Here is a 9,721-nt window from a genome sequence, read left to right as displayed (position 1 = left end):
CCCCAGTTAAAACATTTTTTAACTTGGGAGAGGAGGTTATCAAGTATCGAGCATATGTACCTGGATACCCAGCTCGCATCGACCCGAAACCGAAGAGGTCTTTTCAACCTTAAAGTTGGAATCGAGGACACACCCTCCAAAAAAAAAAACTCTTCAAGGCATGGCTCCACTATCGGTTCCTCGCTGGCCGCCCGTGACGATAAAGCAGCCTCCTTTTGTGGAACGGTTTTTTAAGTCTTAGCCATTTTTACTTTTATGAGTAGAATGGAAACTGAGAAGAAGCACTTGGTTTGGTGATAGAACAAGCAAAGAAACACAAAGCTTTGAGGAAGGCAAAGGATTGTGGAGATTAGAGTGAAGAAGATGCGAAAGTAAAGTTTGAAAAAGGAGGAGGATATTTATAATGACTCAATGATGATTCAAAGACGGTAATGGCCGACCATCGACTAACGTACATTAAATGCCTGGGAAATTGTACCGACGAGATGTTTCAGTCACCTCTGTTGCTTACGTCATGGTGAAGATTGAGGGCTCAAATTGTTTCTTGTCATTACTCTCCAAAAAACAAGGGGACTATCTGTATACGGTCAAAATCGGACTTGCCCTTTTTGTGCGATTGATTGAAGTTGGATCATGACTAGTCGAGGATCAGCTTCGATTTATATCAAACTATGGTGCAGAGTTAGGTTGTCAAGGTCGAGAACTTGAGACCGATTAAGATCGAGACCGACCAAAATCGAGACCGACCAAGATCAAGACCGAATGAGATGGAGATCGAGGGTAATGTACTAGGTCGAGTAATGGAAAGGCAAAATATCCACAATCGGGCGAGGATCACGGTGCAGATCCCAGCACGTATCAAGAAGAGGCCGATTAATTAGCCAATTATGGGATTTTTTACTGTATTTAGAATTGTACCAAGAATAGGACTCCCCTACTATATAAAGGGGTCTGATCACTTGTAAAAGGGGCATCAAGCACATACATAAAGCAATATACTCTCTTTTTCTCTCAATACTCTATTACTTTGTTCATATTTTCTTGTGAGATACTTGTTTGGTTTGTTGCTCGGTTACTGTGCTCTTATATCAACTAAACATTCACTTGATTCGAGTGCAACCTATCTTAAGGATCAAAGCTATACATTTCATTTGGTTTGCTTTATTTATACTTACAGTTAATTTCATCATCAATTTACGTTTTCTCTCAATTTGTGCTAAGTACATTACGTATCCTTAAAATCACAGTATAAATTTGATTGTTATCTATTTTTAGGGTAAGCAGTTTTATGCCCACCGTGGGGCTTAGGATAATAGTGATTGCATGGTACAAATTTTAGTAACACACACTATTTTAAGCTTGTTCTTTGAAGTGTCTTTGATTATAGGATTGAAAGATGTCAAACTCCCAATCAACAACCCAGCATATTAACAATGATATCGGCCACTACGGTAAACAAACTTGAATCTACAAAGTTATGTTATTTTCCTTGTTGCCTTGATGAATTATATTCCAATGTTGTTGTTGTATTTTCTCTTGCCCAAGCTAGGTTCTCTTGTTATATCTTCTCTTCCTCTTGCAATTCTAATCTTCCATGCCAGCTGCCACTCAGTATGCCCTATATTTGCAGGTTTGAGCACGTTGTAATGTATCTATCGCATCTCTCTTTGCCACTACCCATTGCTTCCTTTTTCCTGTTGCTTTTCCTACCTCTGTCGAAGCCTGTAGGGAGGTGTAACATGTCCCCATTCATACTTTGTTCCTCTACTTCCCCCTCTTTATTTGTTGATTCCTCTTCATCAATGACACTCTCTGGGAGTTCACCATCCTCTTAACCTTCTTCAACTTGATCGCACCATAATTTACTTCCTACTGAGCTGCAACCTATCATTCTCTTTAAAGCCAACATCTCCAAAAATTCTAGTTACCCTTTGAGCAGTTGTTTCCTTTTGTACACCTTCAGCTGCTGCATTCCCATTCTCATTAGGATTAGCATTATTCCCTTTCTTCGATTTTGTAATCCCAGGTAAACTAGGTTTAAACACAGCTGCTGCAGGATTCAAACTCCCAGTTGCCTTAGGATTATGTATAGGTCTCTTTTGTTCATTACCTTCTTCTATTAACACCAATTGATTATTATTATTCCTCTCACCTTCTTCAACCTCCAAAATAGCAAACTTGTTAGTTGTCTGAACCTGCTGAACTACACCATCAATTGGCACGATTTTTTTGCCAGTTTTTTCTTGTTCCTGACTTTGCTTGACTTTGTTTTGAACACGATTGACCCTCACTTCTTTCCACTGTTCTCCTACATTACCAACCACTTTTCCACTCATAAGCACCATCAATGGTCCAATATCTTTGCCTTTCTCTTGGACCGTATCCTTTGGAGCCTGCTATTTATCATTCTTGTTTTCCATTAATTTGGATGCATTCTCCAGCACTCAAGCATATCATGGCCTTGCAATTTGCAGTCTTTACAGTATTTATGTAAAACATCATATCGAATCTTCACCCATTCAGTCCTTATTCCTCCTATAGCTTCATTCTCTATGTCCATACGTACCTTCTTTGGTAAGACAAATAAAATATCAACAAGCACCTTAACTCTTGCACAACTAGGTCGAGTTTTATTTATATTAGCCATATCAAAATACAAAGGCTTCACCACAGCTGAAGCTAGAGAAAACAAACATTCCTTGATAAAGTAAGTAGGTAGCAAACCTGGAAAGGATATCCACGCCATTGCTATCGGAGTTTCTTCCCCGACCTTAATTTTACATCATAAATGAGTGATCGCAATTGATATTCATATCCATACTTATCTTTGACATAATATGCATTCCTAGACGTGAAGTTTATGAAATCTTCCGATAATGTTAACCTAATTAAAATATGCCTATCTCTGAGAAATCCAATCTCACCCTTGATTCGACATTGGGTTGGAACAGTGCAACGAATTTCATTCAGATCTAGCCATCCATATGAAAATTTCCCTATAACTGCATACTGTAATCCTTCGATCACATTCATACGCTCCACTTCTGCTTTTATAAATTTGACAAGGGATTGTCCATGGAGGAACGTAACTGTTTTGACTAATATAGGTTCAACAGTAGCAGCCTTTGCTGGCAGTGTACTATTAATCGCATCTGGTTTCAAAATTTTAGTGTAATCTAACGGTTGGGCAATGGTATTTGTAGTATTAATTGATGAGGTGATCGTGGGGGGGGGGGGGGGGGCTGACCATCCATTGAAGAGGGCTGGCTGCTGGCCAAAGTGGCTATGGACGAGCTCAAAGTGAAGATCCCCTGTTTTGCGCACTATTGAGCATTGTTCATGTGAATTTCGAAGTCTTTACTTTCAGTAATAGCCATATGTTGTGCATAATTATATTTTATAACATTGTTTGTGCCCAAATAGTATTTTTATATTTTTATAATATTAAACTATTATTTTTAAGCATCTTACTACATAAATAATTTTTTTATTATTTGTTAATTATTTCACGTAAATTATTTTTAATAATTTTCGTATATTTAGTTTGTATCCCAATTTGGAGCCAATTTCGAACTCAATCCATCAGCCCACATGCCAAGCCAGCCCAATAACCCCAAAGCCCAAATCAAACGACCCTCTCTAAAGAACCCGGTCGTGACCCGTTTAAATGACCGCCCCGCTTCCCTTTGATCATGACCGTTGATCTCAAATGATCAACGACCCACAACAAATCCCCACCTTTCCTTATATCCCAAACCCTAAAGACCATTCCCCTCATTCTTCCGCCCTCAAAAACTCTCGAACCTTCTTCCTCACAAACCCTAGCAGCCACCTTCCTCAATCTTCTCCAAATCCGGTCAAGTAATGGATTCCCTCGACGATCTACTTACCTTTTATGGATTATCTCGTTGTTCTTATAAGACTATAGCATTAGATAGTACTTGCCCCAATTTTAGCAAGTACCAATCTCCCAAATCGAGTGCCATCGCCTTCAAACTTCGAGATTTAGACTATGTTTCGTCTATATACATTCACTATCAAGCTATATGGGTTCGATTAAGTAAGATTTTCAACCATCTATGCTCTCTTTTTGAACTCGGGTTTACTCAATTTTCTCCTAAATTGATTTTAAATGATTTTGCATGTTTCTCTTTCCTTATTTATGTTTGATTAACTATATTTCCTTATTTTGTGTGCTGATTTTGCTACTATATAAACCTCTCCCCTAATTGCCCAAGACAGACCTTAATCACTGAAAATCACTATTATTTTTTTATTCTCACTTGTCTTATACTACTCTGAGGTTTAATCTCTTGGCCGGGTGAAAGCCAAGTCCACCGGAATTCGATTATCGAATATTTCTCAGTGTGAGCACTGCCTGGGGTTCATTTGAAACCCTTCAAAACTCTGACGCACTGAGATTACTGGGTTATACTATTCGTTTTGCTATTGACATTGGAGTATTGCTGAAATTATTCTTGTTTATTTGTTCATTAATTTGTAACTAGTAAGTACCTATGACCCTTGCAATTTCATCCTCTTTTTGTTTAAATTCCTGCTCTGAATATCTCTGTCTCTGATATTTTTATGAACCAACATGCTATTGTATGCTCTGAAGCTCTCCTTGATTCTCTATAACTTTTAGTAATCGAATTTACCTGTTTGTTACCTTGATTCTGTTTTCTTAAGCCTGTTTACTTTAATGTATATATTAGAATGCTTATTACTGTTGCTTATTCTGAGTTTAGCTTTTGCCTTGGTCTGTATTCTTGTGATTAGTCGAGTCATGCCCAGAACATGTTCTAATACTTGTTGAGTCATTCATGTGCAACTTAATATTTTTCTATAGTTAATCCTAATCATGTTATTAGCACAAACATGCTTTCCCTGATACTTGAACTAATATGTGTTCCCTGCCTTGTCCTGTATCTTTGTGATAAATCAATGCATAGGTTTCAGATCTTGTTAAGTTATTCATGTACAACCTGCTAAGTGCATGATGTTGTACTGATTAGTTAAGGCTTGTTTCCATGCCATTTAAGTTCTAATGTATGGTTTGACTTATGCAATCCTGTGTTCTTCAGTATTGTTTGAGACCTTAGGTTAAACCTTATAACTAGCCTCTCCTCTCATCTATGGCCAACTAGTATCAAGTTCAATACTAGCCTATTTGCTTCTGAAAATTGATATGTCTCTTATATCGTGACTACGTTTAGCATGTTAGAGCTTTCCTTGCTTCATTAGGAAATTTCTTGATCATGGGTTTGTTCTGTTAAGTTGTTCCTTCCATTGGATTTTTTCATGATGGATACTTTCATGTGATGGTTATGCTTTGTTTGTTTCTTGTGTAGTTCTTCTAGACCTTCATCTAAGGTTCCCTAGGTCAATTCCGAATCATGCTTCATTTTACAACTCTTGGGAATGGTTTACTACCCTATGGTGGTCAATCATATCACTCTTAAACTTTGTTTCTAGAATTATAAGCATAAACTTGCCTCATACATGCCTTGTTTCCTGGCCTCCAGCCTGGGCCTCCCTGCGTCCATTCCTTACGGGGTTTGTGCCTACTTCCGTGTTTAGAGCATTGTGAGAGCTGATGTCAATTGGCTCTACGTTTGGCACTCCCTCAGGGTTTACAGGTGGTACATCGATCCCTATGCCGCTGTTTTCTCCAAGTCCTTCACTGTCATGAGCAGATGCATTTTGGGTGCTAGACATATTTTGGCCTGAAATCAAAAAATCTTTGACAAGAAAAAGTGTGAAGAATAACGTATGTTATAAAAAAACTAGCACTAAAATAATCACTATTATCTTTAGCCCCACGGTGGGCGTCAAATTGTTTACCTCAAAAAATGTGAGTAACAATTAAAGATAGTTTGTAGTTTTAAAGATATGTGATATATTTTAATACTAGTGATTAAACAAGTAATATTGAGCTTAAGTAAGAAGAAATAATGAACCAAATCAATGTTGTCAATACAGTATGGGCCTCAAGCTCGTCTATCCAGGAACCTCGAGGTCAGCTAAGACCAAAAAAGTATGAACAATAAAGTAAAGGCAAAAGCTGAAGAGTAATTGCTGAGCACGTTAAACAAGAAAAGAATAAGAATATTCTATTGTTGTGAATGATCTAATCCCTTACAAAATGATTGGGGTCCCCTTTATATAGGAGGAGAAAACCCCAATATAGTGCCTTGCTCATAAAGTTAAAGAATCCTATTGGTACAGGTGTATAACGGTCTAGTACGGACCTGTACTATTTTGTATAGCCGTTATCCTATAATTAATGCCCAGATCCACATATCCTTGAGAAATTTCCGTTCTTTCTTGATTGACTTCGAGATTATGCTATCCTTGATGCAGGACGCGTAAGGCCTTTGATCAGCTTTCTCGAGGTGGGTGTCCCTTAGCCGGATCTCCCCCATACCTCGAGTCTCCTGGACTCGAGCCTATAGCCCGATTTAAGACTCCAAAATCATACTCCTCGATTTTGACTGTATACAGATCGTCCCTGCATTTCTGAGAATGAAATGATATGAAATGATTCGAGCCTCGATTTTCCCGAGTCCCTAGCAATGATGTTATGCTCATGACGTAGGCGTTTGCAGAGATCGAAACGTCCAGTCGGTTCATCTCCCCAAAAGTATTGAATGCGTCGTCGGTCTATTTCCCCAAAAGTATTGAATGCGCCATCAGTTTCGTCGTTGTCTCTCAATAAATAAGGGGTTACTTGGATGAACAAACTATACTCATTCCTTCTTCATCAACTTTTAGTCATTTCCCTTCTCTATCTCTTCCTCTAATCCCCTATCTTTATGGTTCATATCTGTGACTACAAGGTCATATGACAGCAATTTTACCAGTTACGCCATGACTCCCTTTTTTCAAAGTTTGACCCCACTAAATGGGGTTATACTGGGTGGTTGTTGTTGTTGGCTTGAGACAACGAGAGAGGGGCACTGAAATCTTCCCATATCAGAAAATATGCGAACTTTATACTGCTGCTTATCTCTCTTAACTTCAACCTGGTGTGGCACTTCGTTCCCTTTGCTTTCCGTGGAATGAGGTGGCGCTATCATCTACTAACTTTTGCACCCCGCACCGGTACAATATCTCAAGAAGTGGCTTCACAATAGTTGTGCTGACAAGACCCATACTCGCCAAGTTTTTCACCATGCCACAATTTCCTCTGAAGATCGAGATGGAGTCTCTGAGGAGGAGGTTCCCGAAGATGTAACTCTCGAAGATATGCCCCCTAAAGTAGATTAGGTTCTTGGCTTTTTGTTTTTGCTTCTTTGTTTCTGTGTAAGGGCCCCTCGTGGGTTTTGCAAACATTTTTTGTCAATATAAGAATTTCTTCATTTTATCTTCGATTAGTGTGGAATTCTATTCTGCCTTTGTTTATGAAAAATTCGAGTGTATAACTCTAATGATTAGTCCGAATATTGGACTCGAAACATAATAAACCCTTAGGTTTTAATCGACTAACACCTCTTAAGGTTCCTTGTTAATCCTCGAGCTAATCTTAGATTGATTCGATGCAAGCTCAAGACACTGGGGCTCCTGAGTCCGAGTTGAGTGTGAACAAGGTCTTGGATTTGAAATAAATTTACCTCTTTTAGGCTTCATAGATGGCCCCCAAGTGAGAATTTTCTCGAACTCGGGTAGCCCTTGGGCTTAATAATTGAATGAGTATTTGCTCGAACTCAAAATAAAGTTAGCCCTTAGGCTGCACAGGTAGTCCCCGAGTGAGAATTATCTCGAGCTCGGGTAGCCCTTGGTCTTAGTAATCGAGTGAGTATTTGCTCGAACTCGGAATGAAATTATCCCTTAAGTTGCACAAGAAATACCCGAGTGAGAATTCTCTCGAGCTTGGGTAGTCCTTGGGCTTAGTAATCGAGTGAGTATTTTCTCGAACTCGAAATGAAATTAGCCTTTAGGCTGCACAGGTAGTCCCCGAGTGAGAATTCTCTCGAGCTTGAGTAGCCCTTGGGCTTAGTAATCGAGTGGGTATTTTACCGAACTGGACTTGTAGGTTGTTCTTAATGATTTTCAACAAATTAATTTCTGATGCCTTGGTCCTGATTCCAATATCATGACATAAGCGGTTGAAATGATTAAAAAGTCACTTTTTGTATGATTCCCAAAACCATTAATTGAAGGCGGCTAACGGTCGGCCTTTTGGCTTCTTTAGCACGCTTTATAAATAGATAGATCCCACAACCTTACAAACTTTATTCCCATATTGCTTTCAAATCTCATTTAACCCTTTCTAATTTCCTTGAGCTCTCCCTTCTCTTTTCTAACAATATTTTTCATCATCTTCTCGATCGACCAAAGGTAAACTGGTAGTGCCTCCTAGTATCGAGGAGTGTATTCCCCCGCCATGTGAAACAGATGATTTTAAAATTGAGAGACCTGTCTCAACACCAGGCCGATGTGAGCCCATGTCTCGGTATGTTTGTCTGGTGACCGAGGCCGAGCTCAAACAAGTAAAGGGGGATTGCAAATAGAAAAATAAAGAAGTAGTGGTTCCTTCCTCCGAGAAGGACATTACCACGTATAAAGCGGGGTACCTGAGCGTATACACTTACCCATTTATGTTGGGCCAACAATTTCGGCTCAGGGCCCTATAGATCCAGTTAGTCTTGACTTTTGCCAACGATACCAAGTGACGTTTGGCCAGAACTACCCCTCCTTCTGGCGAATCATTTACTTAATCAGGTTCTTCTCCATCCAAATCGAGGGGATGTCCTTCACCCTCGATCATTTGATCTGATTGTATAGTCCCCGACTTTATGGGGGGGGGGGGCTTAATAAAGTTTCAATGCCGATCCTAAAAATCTTTATTTGTTAGTATCGATGAGTACAAGGACCATGGGTGGATAAGCCAGTTTGTCCGAGTCAAAACCTCCGATCTCATTCTTGCAGATTGGATGTCGTTCTTTGAGGAGTGGAACATGAAGCGTGAGTATACCCTGCTTTCTTTTCTTTTCTTGACTTTATATTTTCCTTTGTCCTAAACTCTTTATGTTGATGTAGCCTCCACTTGGTTTCCCGGTGGGTCCCGGACCTCGACGGTTGGGTCCGAAAGCTGGCCTCTGCCTCCCCTTACTCGGAGCGTTGCTGGCGAGACTTGTCCAAGGGTCGATGGGAGGCAAAAACCCATGGTGAGTTCTTCGTTTGTTTTTTAATATTTCTGTTACGGGACGCTGATCTGGATTTTACGTAGGTCTCAAGGACGCCGTTGAATTGAGGTTGGCTCCAGCTGGTGAAGTGGAGGCTTTGAAACCTCCCAAAGAAAGAAAAAGAAGAAGGGAGACATCTAAAAATCCCCCGAAGCCAAAGAAGAGCGTGGCTCGAAAGCCCAAGGCCGACACGGCGGCCTTATCTTTGAAAGCGGCCCAACGTCTTCAGGAATAAGAGGAAGAATAAGATGATGATTGCCTGTTGGTAAACCACAAAAGAAAGAATGCCGATGTTTCGAAGCCTATTGAGCCAGTAGCGGTCGATGAGGCCCACTTTAGAGATGAAGAGATCTCCGAAGGGAGTTCAAACAAAGTCCTCGAACCATTGTCTAGAAAGAAGGCACCTCGTTTAGGGGATCATTCCGAGGGCGGGGCCAAACGTCCTAACCTCGAGCCTCTCCAAATAAAAGAAAATGCCCCGAGCGGATTACTCGGGGTGATCAACGTGGATGATTCTCCCCTTGGCCCCGAGT

This window comes from Nicotiana sylvestris, chromosome 9 (assembly GCF_000393655.2).
Source record: "Nicotiana sylvestris chromosome 9, ASM39365v2, whole genome shotgun sequence".
Lineage (NCBI taxonomy): Eukaryota > Viridiplantae > Streptophyta > Magnoliopsida > Solanales > Solanaceae > Nicotiana > Nicotiana sylvestris.
This window is presented reverse-complemented; position numbering follows the sequence as displayed.